We start from the raw sequence: 14,232 nt of genomic DNA on the forward strand, positions 1-14,232 counted from the left end.
AGCATATGAAGAAAATAAGAATGAAAAGTTAACATTAATGACTGATTTGCCACTAGTTTGTTTATTTTAATAAATAAATGTGGAACTTTGACCCCACCTAAAAATGCCCAAGATCCCATTCCATCAAGAACACAATCAGGGCAAAAATCCAGGTTTGTCTGATGTGAAAGCTCAAGCTCGGGTTGCCAGTGTGGCTTAGTGGTTTGAGTACTGACTTCCCACATACAAGGTCTGGGGTTCAATCCCCGGTCCTGGTACCTAAAGAAAAAAAACAGATAATGCTCGTTCTTTCTGTCAAAGATCAAAGAAATAAGGAAAGTTTTAAAATGTTTTTATGAACATTAAATGTGTGCGATTAGTGTGAATGCATGTCGTTAGTATAAACTTAGAGTATAAGGATTAGTGATTAATCAGACATCTTAATAATATTTTAATATACTTTATAAATGACCCTAAAATATAGAGCTTTTAAATGTTGAAATTACTACATTTTCACATTCTTACGTCCCCCTCCCTTTTTGTGAGGTGTGGGGATGGTTCCAATTTAAAAACTATCTTGCACATTCTATTTCTGAGCAGAAATGCTTATTTATTTTTCTTTAGGGGTTATTTATGGTCTGTGGATTGTTATTCTTTCAAAAAGTGATGTGCCCGATTTCTGTGATAGGTTTTCATTAAATGTGTTGGTCACAATAACTGATAGCAGAATCCATCAAAGGCCAGATGGTTTGAATAAAAATTAACAAGCTTACTTTAATAGATCACTGTACAAAGCTATCCCTAACAAAGAATGTATACTCTACCAAAAAGCTCGTAGAAAAGTTTAAGATAATGAATCATATATTAGGCTATGAAGGAAATATCCAATAGGCTATGTTCTCACACTATAAATGTAAAAGAATAGCTCCACCCCTCCAAAAAATAAATAAAAAGCTTTATAACACTTTGAAATAAAATTTTAAAAACCTCTTCCAAAGCAAATCTTGATTAAAAGATAAAATTCAGAACAAAGCTACATACCATTTTAAATTTATGGTAATGAGAGCAGGAATTATAAAAACCTATGAGCTATGGTGGCATGTATATAGCATGTTGGGGCATTTAGGCATTTTCTTTCAGAATTGTAAATGCAAATACCCTTATTCCACTTGCAGGAATTTATTATGTAACAGCATTCACAAAATTGTACAAATATAAATATACAAAGATGGGCAGCATCCCCTAACATTTCATATGAAAATTTGAGGACCTATAGAAAAATTGAAGAGTACAATCAAAACCTGAATATCATCCACTTAGCATTTTGCCATATCTGCTTTCTTCCTCCCTCTCCTCTATGTATGTTTGTGTAGTTATGTGTACATTTTGTTATTGTTGAGTCAGAGAGCATTATCCTCTGTTTCAGTATATATAGCAAAAACATTCCTGTACATAACCACCTTGTCATTGTCTCATTCAAGAAACTCAACATCGATTTGTTATCATCGATAACATTATCATGTGTTAACGTATAGTCCATATTCAGATTTATCTTTTTATCCCCAAAAGGCTTTTGCAGGTTTTTAAAACATTGAACCAATAAAGATTCATTCATTGGTATCTTTAGTTTCCTTTCATTCTAGTCTTCTGATTTTATGATACTGATATTTCTAAGAATCCTGGCCAATTATTTTATAGAAAATCCCACATTACAGATTATCTAATTTGTTAGATTCAGATTAAGTATTTTTGATAGGAAAATATTCTCCATTGTAAAAATAGCTTTGTAAGTAATAAGTAATCTGTAGATACTTCAAGAATATGGTAAATATCCTGTTCCTCAACAACCTTTCACTTAAAGGTTTTAACCTACATTGATGGTTCTTTCAGCATTATTTTTAAAAGCAAGAAAAAAGTGAAATAACTTAAAGTTCCATCAACACAGGAATAAGTAAATTGTTGAATATCTATCCTATAGAACATTAGAGATTCCCCAAAAATCAGTTTGCACTCCGTACTGTGATGGGGAAAGACATCCGTGGTTTCTTTTTATTTTCAAGTTACCGGGCCTGGGGATTGAACCCGGTGCCTCATACATGGAGAGGCAGCTCATCGGCTCCCCTGAGTTGGTTTTGTTTGTTTGTTTTGCTTTTAGGAGGTACCGGGACCTCCCATGTGGCAACCAGATGCTCAGCCACTTGAGCCACATCCACTCCCATTGATTTATATACTTCTATGATATTTGATATTTTATTTTGCTAAGGCACATTATAACTTAAAATGCAAATTTATTTTTTTATATGGTTTATCCTTCTGCATGTGGATAGCCAGTTGTCCCAACAGTCTTTATTGAACCATCCGTCCCCTAGTGATTCTTTTACTGCCTAGTTATCATGACTATGTGGGTCTCTTTCCAAAATTTCTTCTTTTTCATTGGTCTGTTGTCTTTCCATACAGCTGTATACCACCTCTTGTTTCAACATGTAATAGCTTTATATTGTGTCCTTATACCTCATAGAATGGTTCTTCCCTCATTATTGAAATACGTAATGACCCTTTTGACTCTTCATGCTTCAGTATAGATTTTATTATTAATTCATCAATTTCTATAGAAAGCTTTCTTGAGATTTCATATGGAATAACATTGAGTTATAGATTAATTGAGAGGAAATTACCATCTTTGTTATATCAAGTTATTCCATCCATAAACATGGTATATCTTTCTATTGATTTAATTTTTATTTTTTAATTAACAACTTTTTTCAAATTCACAAAGGTAAAAGAACAGAAAAAGGCAGCACAGCAAGTTATGGAAATATTACTCCTAAAAAATTCTTTTTCAGCACATTTATCTCATCTAATTCCAATGGCTAATTCATTTGTTCCTCTCATGTTCAGAAAAATAACCAGATGAACATAGATTAATTATATGACATAGTCAGGGTCTTTTTACTAATGGAAAAAAATGAGGAAGAGTAACCAAATGCTTAATTGTATTCATAGCTCAGAAAACCAAACCCCATATTTTGTTTTTTCAGCCTTTAGAGTTAATATAGTACCAACTTTGCTTTTGGTACAAAAGTATTATGATATTAACTATATAGTTCATGAATTACATTAATTATGTTTCCCTATCACCATACTCTTAACACCCTCTAGTAGAGAACATTCCTGAATTTGTATTATTAACCACAATCCCCATCTAATTCCAAAATCATTGTTATATATTCCCAATATTATCCTCTAGCTGTCCTCCAACTCACACTAATCCTCCTAGACTACTCTTTTCAGCCACAATCACATCCATAAATCAACAGTGTTTGTTACATTTATTATAAGGTGTTACTACCAAGTCCAACTATTACTACATATTTACATTTGATCTTAATAAATATAAATCCAGCATCTTCTCCCCCTTCTCATCCCACATTCCATCTCCCACCAGCCTATACTCCATAGTCCAACTCCATAAGACTACTCATTGTATTTTGTACATATCAGTGAAACCATACAATATTTGTTCTTTTTTGTCTAGCTTATTTCACTCAACATAATATCCTCAAGGTTCCTCTATGTTGTCATGTGCTTCCCCAATTGATTTCTTATTACAGCTGAATAATTTTCCATTCTGTGATTATAACACATCTTGTTTATCCATTCATCGGTTGACGGACACTTAGGTTGTTTCATTCTTTTAGCAACTGTGAATAATGCCACTGTGAACGCTGTTGTGCGTGTATCTGTTCGCATCCTTGCTTTCAGTTCTTCTAAATATATTCCTAGTGAAGGACTTGTGGATCACGTAACAGTTCTATATTTAGTTTCTGAGGAACTACCAGATGGTCTTCCACAGAGGCTGCACCATTTTACACTCCCACCAACAGTGAAGGAGTGTTCCTATTTCTCCACATCCTGGAGAGCACTTGAAGTCTCCTGTTCTTTTAATAATGACCATTCTTTAAGGTATGAGATGATGTTTCATTGTAGTTTTAATCTGCATTTCCCTAATAGCTAGTGATGTTGAACATCTTTTCATGTATCTTTTGGCCATTTGTATTTCCACTTCAGAAAAATGTTTGTTCAATTACGTTGCACATTTTTAATGGAGTTGCTTGTTATTTTGTCATTGTGTGATCTCTTTATATAACATGGAGATCAATCCTTTATCAGATATATAGTTTCTGAAGATTTTTTCATATTGAGTAGGCTGCCTTTTTACTTTTGTGACAAAACAGGCTTTTGAAGAGCAAGAGTATTTGTTTTGGGTGTAAGGTCCAAAAACCACCAGCAACTGCAAGATCTTGAAGACGTTTCCCTAAATTTTCTTCTAAGAGTTTTATTGTTCTAGTTTTTATGTTTAGGTCCTTAATCCATTTTGTTTGTTTTTTTGTTGTTTTTTTTGTTTTTTTTTTTATTGACTTTGTAATAATATTACATCAAAAATATATATGTGAGGTCCCATTCAACCCCACTCCCCCACCCCCCCTCTCCCCCCCAAAACACTCGTTCCCATCATCATGACACATCCATTGGATTTGGTAAGTACATCTTTGGGCACCTCTGCACCTCATAGTCAGTGGTCCACATCATGGCCCATACTCTCCTCCATTCCATCCAGTGGGCCCTGTGAGGATTTACAATGTCCGGTGATTGCCTCTGAAGCACCATCCAGGGCAGCTCCATGTCCCAAAGACACCTCCACCTCTCATCTCTTCCTGCCTTTCCCCATACCCATCGTCCACCATGTCCACTTTTCTCAATCCAATACCACCTCTTCTATGTGGACATTGGATTGGTTGTGTCCATTGCACCTCTATGTCAAGAAGAGGCTCAAATTCCACATGGATGCTGGATGCAATCCTCCCATTTTCAGTTGTAATCACTCTAGGCTCCATGGTGTGGTGATTGTCCTTCTTCAACTCCATCTTAGCTGAGTGTGGTGAGCCCAATATGTCAGATTGTAGGTGCTGGAGTCTGTTGAGGCTCAGGACCTGGCTATCACATTGTCAGTCCAGAGATTCAAATCCCCTAAATATATCTTAAATCCCAACGTTAACTGCACCTCCAGCACATTAGCATGAAAGTCTTATGAAGGGAGATCCCATCTGAGTCCAGATTCATCACACATAAACACCATTTCCAAAGAGGGGCCATCTGCCCTGGTAGTTAACCCCATCGGCCATGGCCATAACTCTCATGGGTCTCTTTAGCCTTCAAAGGAACCAATATCTGGGGGTTGTATCTGCTTTATCTGTCTCTCTGACTCTGCTCAGTTGTGCATGAGGGCAATCCTTCTGCCAGCCTCCAGACTCTTTTTTAGAAACTCGTAGCCATATAAACTCATTTCTCCTTTCCATTTCCCCCTTATTTTAGGTCAAACAGCATTTTAAAGTCATGTTATTTTATGTAGACATGGATATTCTGCTGATCCGCATTGAACCTTCCATATAAGGTCCTTTTCCAGTTGCATCATCAGTTAGTATTTGATAGTGGTCCCTCGTTGCCAGGGAGGCTCGTCCCCGGGTGTCATGTCCCACGCTGGAGGGAAGGCATTGCATTTACATGCTGAGTTTGACTTCGAGACTGGCCACATTTGAGTAACATGAAGGCTGACAGGAGGAAATTCCCAGGCACAATGTTGCTCTAGGCCTTGTTCTTATTTTAGGTTTATCAGCTCACAAGCATAGTCATTAGCATCAGGGGCTCACTGTTGAACCCTCACTCCCTCCAGGTCCCCGCCGCTGTACCTGGGAGACTGTCGCTGCTCCCCTAGGGACCGCGACAGAGCACCACTGGCCAGGAACTCAGTACCCCCCCTGCTGTGGTTTTTAATTGTTGCCACTATGAGTATATCCAATCATTACGATGCCCCCTGGATATATGTTCTGTACAGCTCCCTGTCAGCCATATATCACCTGTCATTGGTATCCCATACCAGTATCCCTCCATTGCCATTGTTGAGACACTCTGTGGTCCAGAGCTCCCCGAAATTTGAAGCCCAATATAATGTCATGGTCCCTTACTAGGGAATGGCATATAGCGATGGGTTTAAAGGATAGATAAAGAACTTGGATAAAGTTAGATAAAGAACTTAGATAAAGAATGTTGACTTGAAAAAATTCCACATCCTATCCTTTCCCCCCCCCCCCCTAATTATTCAGCATTTCTTCACAGGAGTCCTAGACCACAGCAATGCATATATATAATATACAGCACTCCCATACATCCACCACAAAACCTTTTTCCTTCCACAGCGATACTCTTACACCCTATTCACATCATATTTACTTAAGGTGATGTACAGAGTCTGAGATATTAGCTTTCTAACAAGGTAATATCTGTGCTTACATTATGGTGCATACTTTAGGATACACAGTTCTTTACATTTTTAGTTATCCTATGTTTTACATTATGGTTTACATTATCAGTCTGTCATCTCCTATATGTTATGGTATAATATTACATGTTTTATATCCATCCTTGTGTACTCTCAAAAAACTCCTCTCTTGCCCCCCTTTTACTTTGGTTCCACACATTTAACGTCCATTTTCCCTTCCACCTTGGTGCCCACAGTGACAGCCAACCTCCGTTTCCTGAGGAGCCACTTCCAGAGATAGATGGAATAGTGTTCAGGGCCTAACTTGCTCAACTGCCCCAATGCCCTGGGAGCCACCCTTTCTCTCGAGGGATACAGTTCCCTCTATTTGGTGGCATTAGTCCTCCCCAGGATGTGGGTCCACCCCCACTCTCACTACTTGGGATTCTACCCCATGGTGTCACCCACTCTGGCAGAATGAGCATTTAGGCATTCCCCAGGAGCCCGTCCTGCATCAGACCCTCCCCTCCGAGCATTCTAAACAGGTAACCCTCTTTATTATATTTTGATATGATTTTCTCGGCATTTTACTCTCCACCACCTCCTGACCCTCTCCTGTGTTCGTATGCTCCCCCTCCCTCCCCCCACTTTTGGGCAACGTTACCCAACCATCCCTCCCCAGCCACCCTCAAACCCGTAAAGCCCCAACCAAAGGCAACCCCTTGCCCCCATTTTATCTCTTCTTTGTGTTCATACTTACCACCATCTCGTCTTAAATTCCACCCCTGCAGACATCGGCTCATATCCTTCCTCCACCCTCCGATTTCCTGTAAGCCTATCGTTCAGTCTCTTGCTATCTAGGGCAGCTTGTTTATTTCATATCATTGAGGTCATGTAGTATTTGTCCTTCAATGTCTGGGTTGCTTCACTCAACATAAGGTTCTCAAGATTCATCCATGTTATCACATGTGTTTGTAGTGTGTTTGTTCTTACAGCCGAGTAGTATTCCATTGTGTGTATATACCACATTTTATTGATCCACTCATCTGTTGATGGGCATTTGGGTTGATTCCAACTTTTGGCGATAGTGAACAATGCTGCTATGAACATTGGTGTACATATATCGGTTTGTGTCCTTGTTTTCAGTTCTGCTGGGTATATACCCAGCAGTGGTATTGCTGGGTCATATGGCAAATCTATGGCTAGTTTTTTGAGAAACCGCCATACTGTCCTCCAGAATGGTTGGATCCTTCCGCATTCCCACCAGCAGTGGCTTAATCCATTTTGAATTAATTTTGTGTAAGGTGTGAGATAAGGGTCTTCTTTCTTTTTTTTTTAGATAAAGATATCCATTTTCCCAGCGCTATTTGTTGCATAGGCTATTCCGACTCAGCTGAGTAGATTTGACAGCCTTGTCAGAAATCACTTGATCATAAATGTGAGGGTCTGTTTCTGAACTCCTAAGTTCAATTCCATTGATCAGTCTATCTTTATGCCAATACTATGTTGTTTTTACACTGTAGCTAGATAATATGCATTAAAACCTGGAAGTGAGGGAAACGGACTTTGGCCCAGTGGTTAGGGCGTCCGTCTACCATATGGGAGGTCCGCGGTTCAAACCCCGGGCCTCCTTGACCCGTGTGGAGCTGGCCATGCGCAGTGCTGATGCACGCAAGGAGTGCCGTGCCACGCAAGGGTGTCCCCCGCGTGGGGGAGCCCCCACTCGCAAGGAGTGCGCCCGTGAGGAAAGCCGCCCAGCGTGAAAAGAAAGAGCAGCCTGCCCAGAAATGACGCCGCCCACACTTCCTGTGCCGCTGACGACAACAGAAGCGGACAAAGAAACAAGATTCAGCAAATAGACACCAAGAACAGACAACCAGGGGAGGGGGGGGAATTAAATAAATAAATAAATCTTTAAAAAAATAAAATAAAATAAAACCTGGAAGTGAGAGTCCTTCAACTTTGTTATTCTTTTTAAAGATGTTTTTGGCTATTCCAGATAAATTTGACAGTTAGCTTTTCCAGTTGTACAAAGAAGATATTAGAAATTTTAATCTGTAGATCGGTTTGGGTAGAATTCACATTTCAATGATATTTAGTCTTCCTGTCTATGAACACAGAATATCCTTCCATTTATTAGATCATCATTAGTTTCTTTTAGCAATGTTTCATAGTTTTCCGAATATAGGTCTTTTATGTCCTTGGTTAAATTTACTCCTAAATATTTCTTGTCACTCTTATAAATGGAATTCTTTTTCTAACTTCCTCCTCAGATTGTTCATTAGTAGTATATAGAAACACTATTGATTATTGTGAATTAATCTGTATCCCGGCACTTTGCTGACATTGTCTGTGAGTTCTGATAGTTTTGTTGTGGATTTTTCAGGATTTTCTAAGTATAGGGTCATATCATCAGTGAATAATGAATGTTCTACTTCTTGCTTTCCTGTTTGGGTGCCTTTTATTTCTTTTTCTTTTCTGATTGTCTAGCTAGAACTTCTAGCACATTATTGAATAACAGTGGTGAGAGTGGGCATCCTTGTCTTGTTCCTGATCTCAGTGGAAAAGCTTTAAGTACAATGTGAGCTGTCAGTTTTTCATATGTGCACTTTATCGTATTGAGAAAGTTTCCTAACCTAGCTTAGCATTTATTGATTTTGTTGATCTTCTCAAAGAATTAGCTCTTAATTCTGGGTCTTTATTTCTTTCTATAAAGCTTTGCATTTTTCTGTCAAGGTCATGTACTTTTTTTTGAGGAGGTGCCAGGGAATGAACCCAGGGCCTCGTACATGGGAAGCAGGCATTCCAACCACTGAGCTACACCTGCTCCCCTACATTTTTTATTAGATTTTTTTTTCATATCTTTAGATTTTTGTTGATTAAAACTGGTAATTTAATTATATTCTCCATTTGTTGCTGTTGTATAGGAACACAATTGTTTCGGTATATTGATTTTATCACTAGAAACCTTGTTGAACTCTTTTTAGTTCTAACGTTCTTTTAAAGATGTGTTTACTTACTTTATTTATCTTTATTTATTCCCTCTTCACCCAGTTGGTTCTCTCATCTTTCTGCTCATTGTTTGCTCACTTTCTCTTGGAGGCACCGGGAACCGAACCTGGGACCTCCCATATGAGAGGCGAGTGCCCAGTGGCCTGAATCACATCCGCTCCCTGCAGACCGTGGCATTTGCTGGCTTGTGGCATTTGCTCATTGCAGTGGGGGCGGCACCTAGCTAGTTGTGGTGGGAGGCAACGTCTGGCCATCTTGTAGGAGGCACTGGGACTTCCCATATGGTAGGCGGGATCCCAACTGGTTGAGCCACATCTGCTTCCTCTAATAGACTTTTTTCTATATAAATAATCATCATTTACAAATAATTATAGTTTTGTTCCTTCATTTCTTTTCATTAAACCTTTTTTTTTTAAAGATTTATTTTTATTTTATTCTCCCCCCTTCCCCCAGTTGTCTGTTCTCTGTGTCTATTTGCTGCGTGTTCATCTTTGTCCGCTTCTGTTGTTGTCAGCGGCACGGGAATCTGTGTTTCTTTTTGTTGCGTCATCTTGCTGTGTCAACTCTCCATGTGTGTGCAGCGCCATTCTTAGCCAGGCTGCACTTCCTTTCGTGCTGTGCAGGTCTCCTTATGGGCACACTCCTTGCACATGGGGCTCCCCTACACAGGGGACACCCCTGCGTGGCAGGGCACTCCTTGTGCGCATCAGCACTGCACATGGGGCAGCTGCACACAGGTCAAGGAGGCCTGGGGTTTGAACCGCAGACCTCCCATGTGGTAGACGGACGCCCTAACCACTGGGCCAAGTCTGCTTCCCTCCTTAAACCTTTTATTTAGCTTTCTTATGTTCCTCTACTTCTTAAGGTTAATGTTGAAAAGAATTAGTGATAGCATGTATTCTTATTTTTTACTGCTTTACAGAGAATGCACTGACATTCTACCATTGTGTGTAATGTTTAGTTTAAGATTTGGTAGTTGCTTTTTATCAGGCTCAAGAAGTGTACTTCTACTCCTGAGATGCTAAGAGATTTTCTTTTTTTATATTTTGAATGGGTTTTGAAATTTCATCAAATTTTTCCTGCCTTTATTGAGATTCTCATAAGGGTCTTTCCCTTTTCATTCATCATTACAGTGAATTTCAGAAGTAGATCTTATGATGATAATCCTTTCTTGCCTTCCTAGGATAAACCCTATTTAATAATAAAGTTTTTTTTAATACATGTTTGAATTCCATTTGCTGATTTTTAGTTAAGGATCTTTGCTTCTGTGCTCTTAAGTTTGTTTGGCCTGTGATTTTCTTCCCTCCTCTTTATTTTCCTCATCCATGCCTTGTTTTGCCTCTAAAAATGAACTAGAGAGCATGTTCTCATTTCTAATTCCTGGAACAGTGTCTGTAAAGTAGTTTGTATCTGCTTCTTGAGGGATTGGTAGAATGTGCCTATAAAACTGAAGGGGATTGGGGGTTTTCTTAGTGTATTTTTAATTATGAATTCCATGTCTTTTATGGTTTAGGTTTGCTGTATCTTTTCAAGGAAATCATCCCTTTCAATTAAGTTTCACATTTATTGGCATGAGATTGTTTATATCATTATCTTAATAATAATTATGTATATATATAGCTGTGTCCCTTTTCATTCCCCATATTATTTATGCCTTTTGTCTTTTACTTCTTAAAAAACATTTTTCTATTAGAGAAGTTGTGGATTTACAGGACAATCATGGATAAAATACAGGATTCCCATGCACACACCTTGCATTGGTGTGGAATATTTGTTACAATTGACGAGAGCACATTTTTATAATTGTACTATTAACTAAAGTCCATGGTTTAACTTAGGGCTCACTGTTTGTGTAGTGTAGTTCCTTGGATTTTTTTTTAAAGTGTTCATTCTTTTACCATATATAAGGCTAACATTTCCCCTTTTAATCGTATTCAAGATATATATTTCAGTGCTGTCTTTACAGTGTTGTGCTGCCATCACTAACATCCACTGCCAAAGCATTACCATCATTCCCTGTACATTTTAAGCCTGATTTCCCATTCCCTATCCCTATCCCCTCCCCTGGCAACCTGTATTCTAGTTCCTAACTCTTAAGAGTTTGCATATTCTAATTGTGCCTTTTGCTTGTTTGTTTTCCTGATCAACTTTGCTTGGGGTTGTCTAATTTGTTAATATTTTTAAATATAAAATTATATAAATATATTAGTATTTAATTTATATACTTATTCAAAGATGAAAACCAGTTTTCAGTTTTGTGGGGTCCCTTTATTTTTCTTTGTTTCTCCTTTCCCTAATTTCTGATTTTTATTATTTCCATGTCTAATTCCTTATAATTATTTATTATCCTGTAGTTTATGTTTTTTAGCTTCTCGGGTTAAATGTTTGTTTTTTCATTTAGTCTTTTAAAATTTCTAATATGTGTATTTAAAGCTACAAGCTTTCCCCTGAATATCATCTACAACTTTATACTGTTCTATTGTCATTTAGTTTTAAATATGTTCTACTTTTCATTAAGATTTTTTGATCCATTAATTCTTCTAAAACGTGTTAAATTACCCCCAAATTTAGAAATCTAACACAGGTTTCTTTCTCAGTTTCTTTGGGTGGGGAATCTGGGAGCAGCTTAGCTGGGTCATTCCAGCTCATCAAGTGGCAGTCGGATGTGGGCCAGCGCTCCGGTCACTGCGAGGCTCCCCGCGAAGGGTCTTCTTTCAGGCTTGCTTCTGTGGCTGCGGGCAGGCCTGCGAGGATCTGTTTCCAGATTCATTCATACAGTAGCTGCTAGCCCTCTGATCCTCACCACAGTGGCCTCTCCATCACACAGGCCTGAGCATTCTTACCAAATCTATGTGATTCATCTCTTGCTGCGTAATAAATTACTACAAGCTTAGTGACTTAAAACAACACACAGCCTCACGGTTTCTGTGGGGTAGAAGTCTGAGCCCAGCTCCACAGGCTCCTCTGGCCAGAGCCCACAGCCTTCAGCAAGGCAGCTGGACTGTGGCCTCACTGGAGGCTGGAGGGGAGCTGCTTGCAAGCTCACGCAGGTTGTTGGCAGAATCTGTCTCCTTGAGGCTGCAGCACTGAGGGCTCCAGGTCCTTGCTCTCTGTTGGCTGGGGACCCCAGACTGTGGAGGCTGGGGACCCCAGACTGGGGGTGGCCTGCACTTCCTTGTACAGTGGACTTTCCCAACTGCTTACTTCATCAAGCCAGCAAGGAGAATCTTCAGAGCAAGACCGTGTGGCCTCCAGAACAAAAGTATTTCCTCCTGTCTCTTTACAAAAAAAGTTTGCTGACTCTCCTCTCTTCCCTCTTCCCCCCAAAATTCTCTGGCTCTCATGGAATCCCCTGAAACTCTCTTTGCACCTCATATTAACATTCCCAATTTTCATGGTTTATTTCAGACCATTTATTCTACCATGAATATTCTAGGAAACTCTTCATTTTCTGACATTGAGGAAAGAATGTTAGAATGGAAATGAGAAGAACCAGATTTCTAATCAGCTTAACCTCTTAAACTGTGTGATTGGGAAAGTTTCTTAATGTCTGAGTCTCAAAAATAATATGGAATTGATAAGATCAGCCTGACTACTTTATAGGGCTATAGAGATTTTTTTTTTCAAATGAGGTAATTTTGCTATGAAAAATGTTAGCATGAATTGTGTTTATCTGTTTGTATGTATCAATTGAAGGATGACTGCTATGAATTATCTTTTAGGTTTTTTTGCCTTTATTAATACTCTGTTTTTATCCCTTTTTATACTTTTCTGCTTCTTAATTCTTTTGAGGGAATAAAATGCTAGCTAGTCTTTTATAATACTACAAATGTTTAAAGTATTAGAATCTAGGAAATACAGCTTTCCCCACCTCCGTTCTGTAACATCCAATGCAATAATGGCATGGATAGTATATATTTACTGAGATGGGTAAGTCACTCTAGGACACTGCCCATTAGTTCCTTTTTTCTATATCCTGCTTCCTCACCAGAAGTGGCAATTAATTGCAAAACTTCCTATTTTGCCTTGTAACCTTACTGCCGCCATTCACTGAACTTTTTGGATAGACCCTGTGTTTGAGAAGGAAAATATAAAAATTATTAAGGCAGCATCAAGGAGTTTATAGTCCAGTTCTTTTTCTTAAATATCCTCTTTTGTTTTGATTTTTAAGCTGTTTTTTTCTAACACTAATGAAATCTGATTTTTCTTATTTTATAAATAAAATTTCTAGAAATTGAAATAAGAGAACAAACTTGGCATGCTCTTGAAATTTAACACTTTCAAGTGATGCTTTTATGCAATTCTGTTTTTATAAGACACAGTGCTTTCAGTTGGAATAAGAAATATGTAGTAGTCAAGAAAAGGTTATAGCCAAATAGGTTTGTAAAGGATTGAAACTGGAAACTATCAGCTAAAACTCTGATGTATTTTTTTTCCTTTTTCTCCATTCCTCCAAATTTAACTTACGTTGTTCCTTACCTAGGAGTCCATTTTTATTTTTATTTTTTTCCTTTCCCATCACCCCTGTCAATTACTAGCACTGGTTTGAACTGTGTTTGAAAATACTGTGCTAAACAGTTCTTAAAGGTCTAATGCTGTATTTTGGCCCCATCTCTCCATACTTTTACAGATTATCTACTGCTCCAAATTTTTCTGTTTCTCAGTTCAGTCTCTCAGCTGTTATTAGGGGAAATCCCTTCCTCAAAAGAAGAGAAAGATGGTGACTGTTCTCCTTTCTATGTGTTTGACTCTCAGTTTTTCATCCCATTTCTTATATGAAAAAAAAAATCGGCAAAAAATAAAGTGCGACACCCTGAGTTTTTGCTCCAGTCCAGTAAAGAGAGTTTTTCCATATCCACACATTCCTCCAGGAGAAGATCAGGAAACCCCCTCCAGCTGTCATGAGGCAGCCCAGTAGCCTTGGT

General features: G+C 38.4%; 1 protein-coding gene across 3 annotated transcripts in view; it reads left to right on the top strand.

The window, feature by feature from the left end:
• Window positions 1–14,232, top strand: part of MARK1 (microtubule affinity regulating kinase 1) — a 152,371-nt gene that overhangs the window by 90,535 nt on the left and 47,604 nt on the right. The window lies entirely within an intron of this gene.

This window comes from Dasypus novemcinctus, chromosome 13 (assembly GCF_030445035.2).
Source record: "Dasypus novemcinctus isolate mDasNov1 chromosome 13, mDasNov1.1.hap2, whole genome shotgun sequence".
NCBI lineage: Eukaryota > Metazoa > Chordata > Mammalia > Cingulata > Dasypodidae > Dasypus > Dasypus novemcinctus.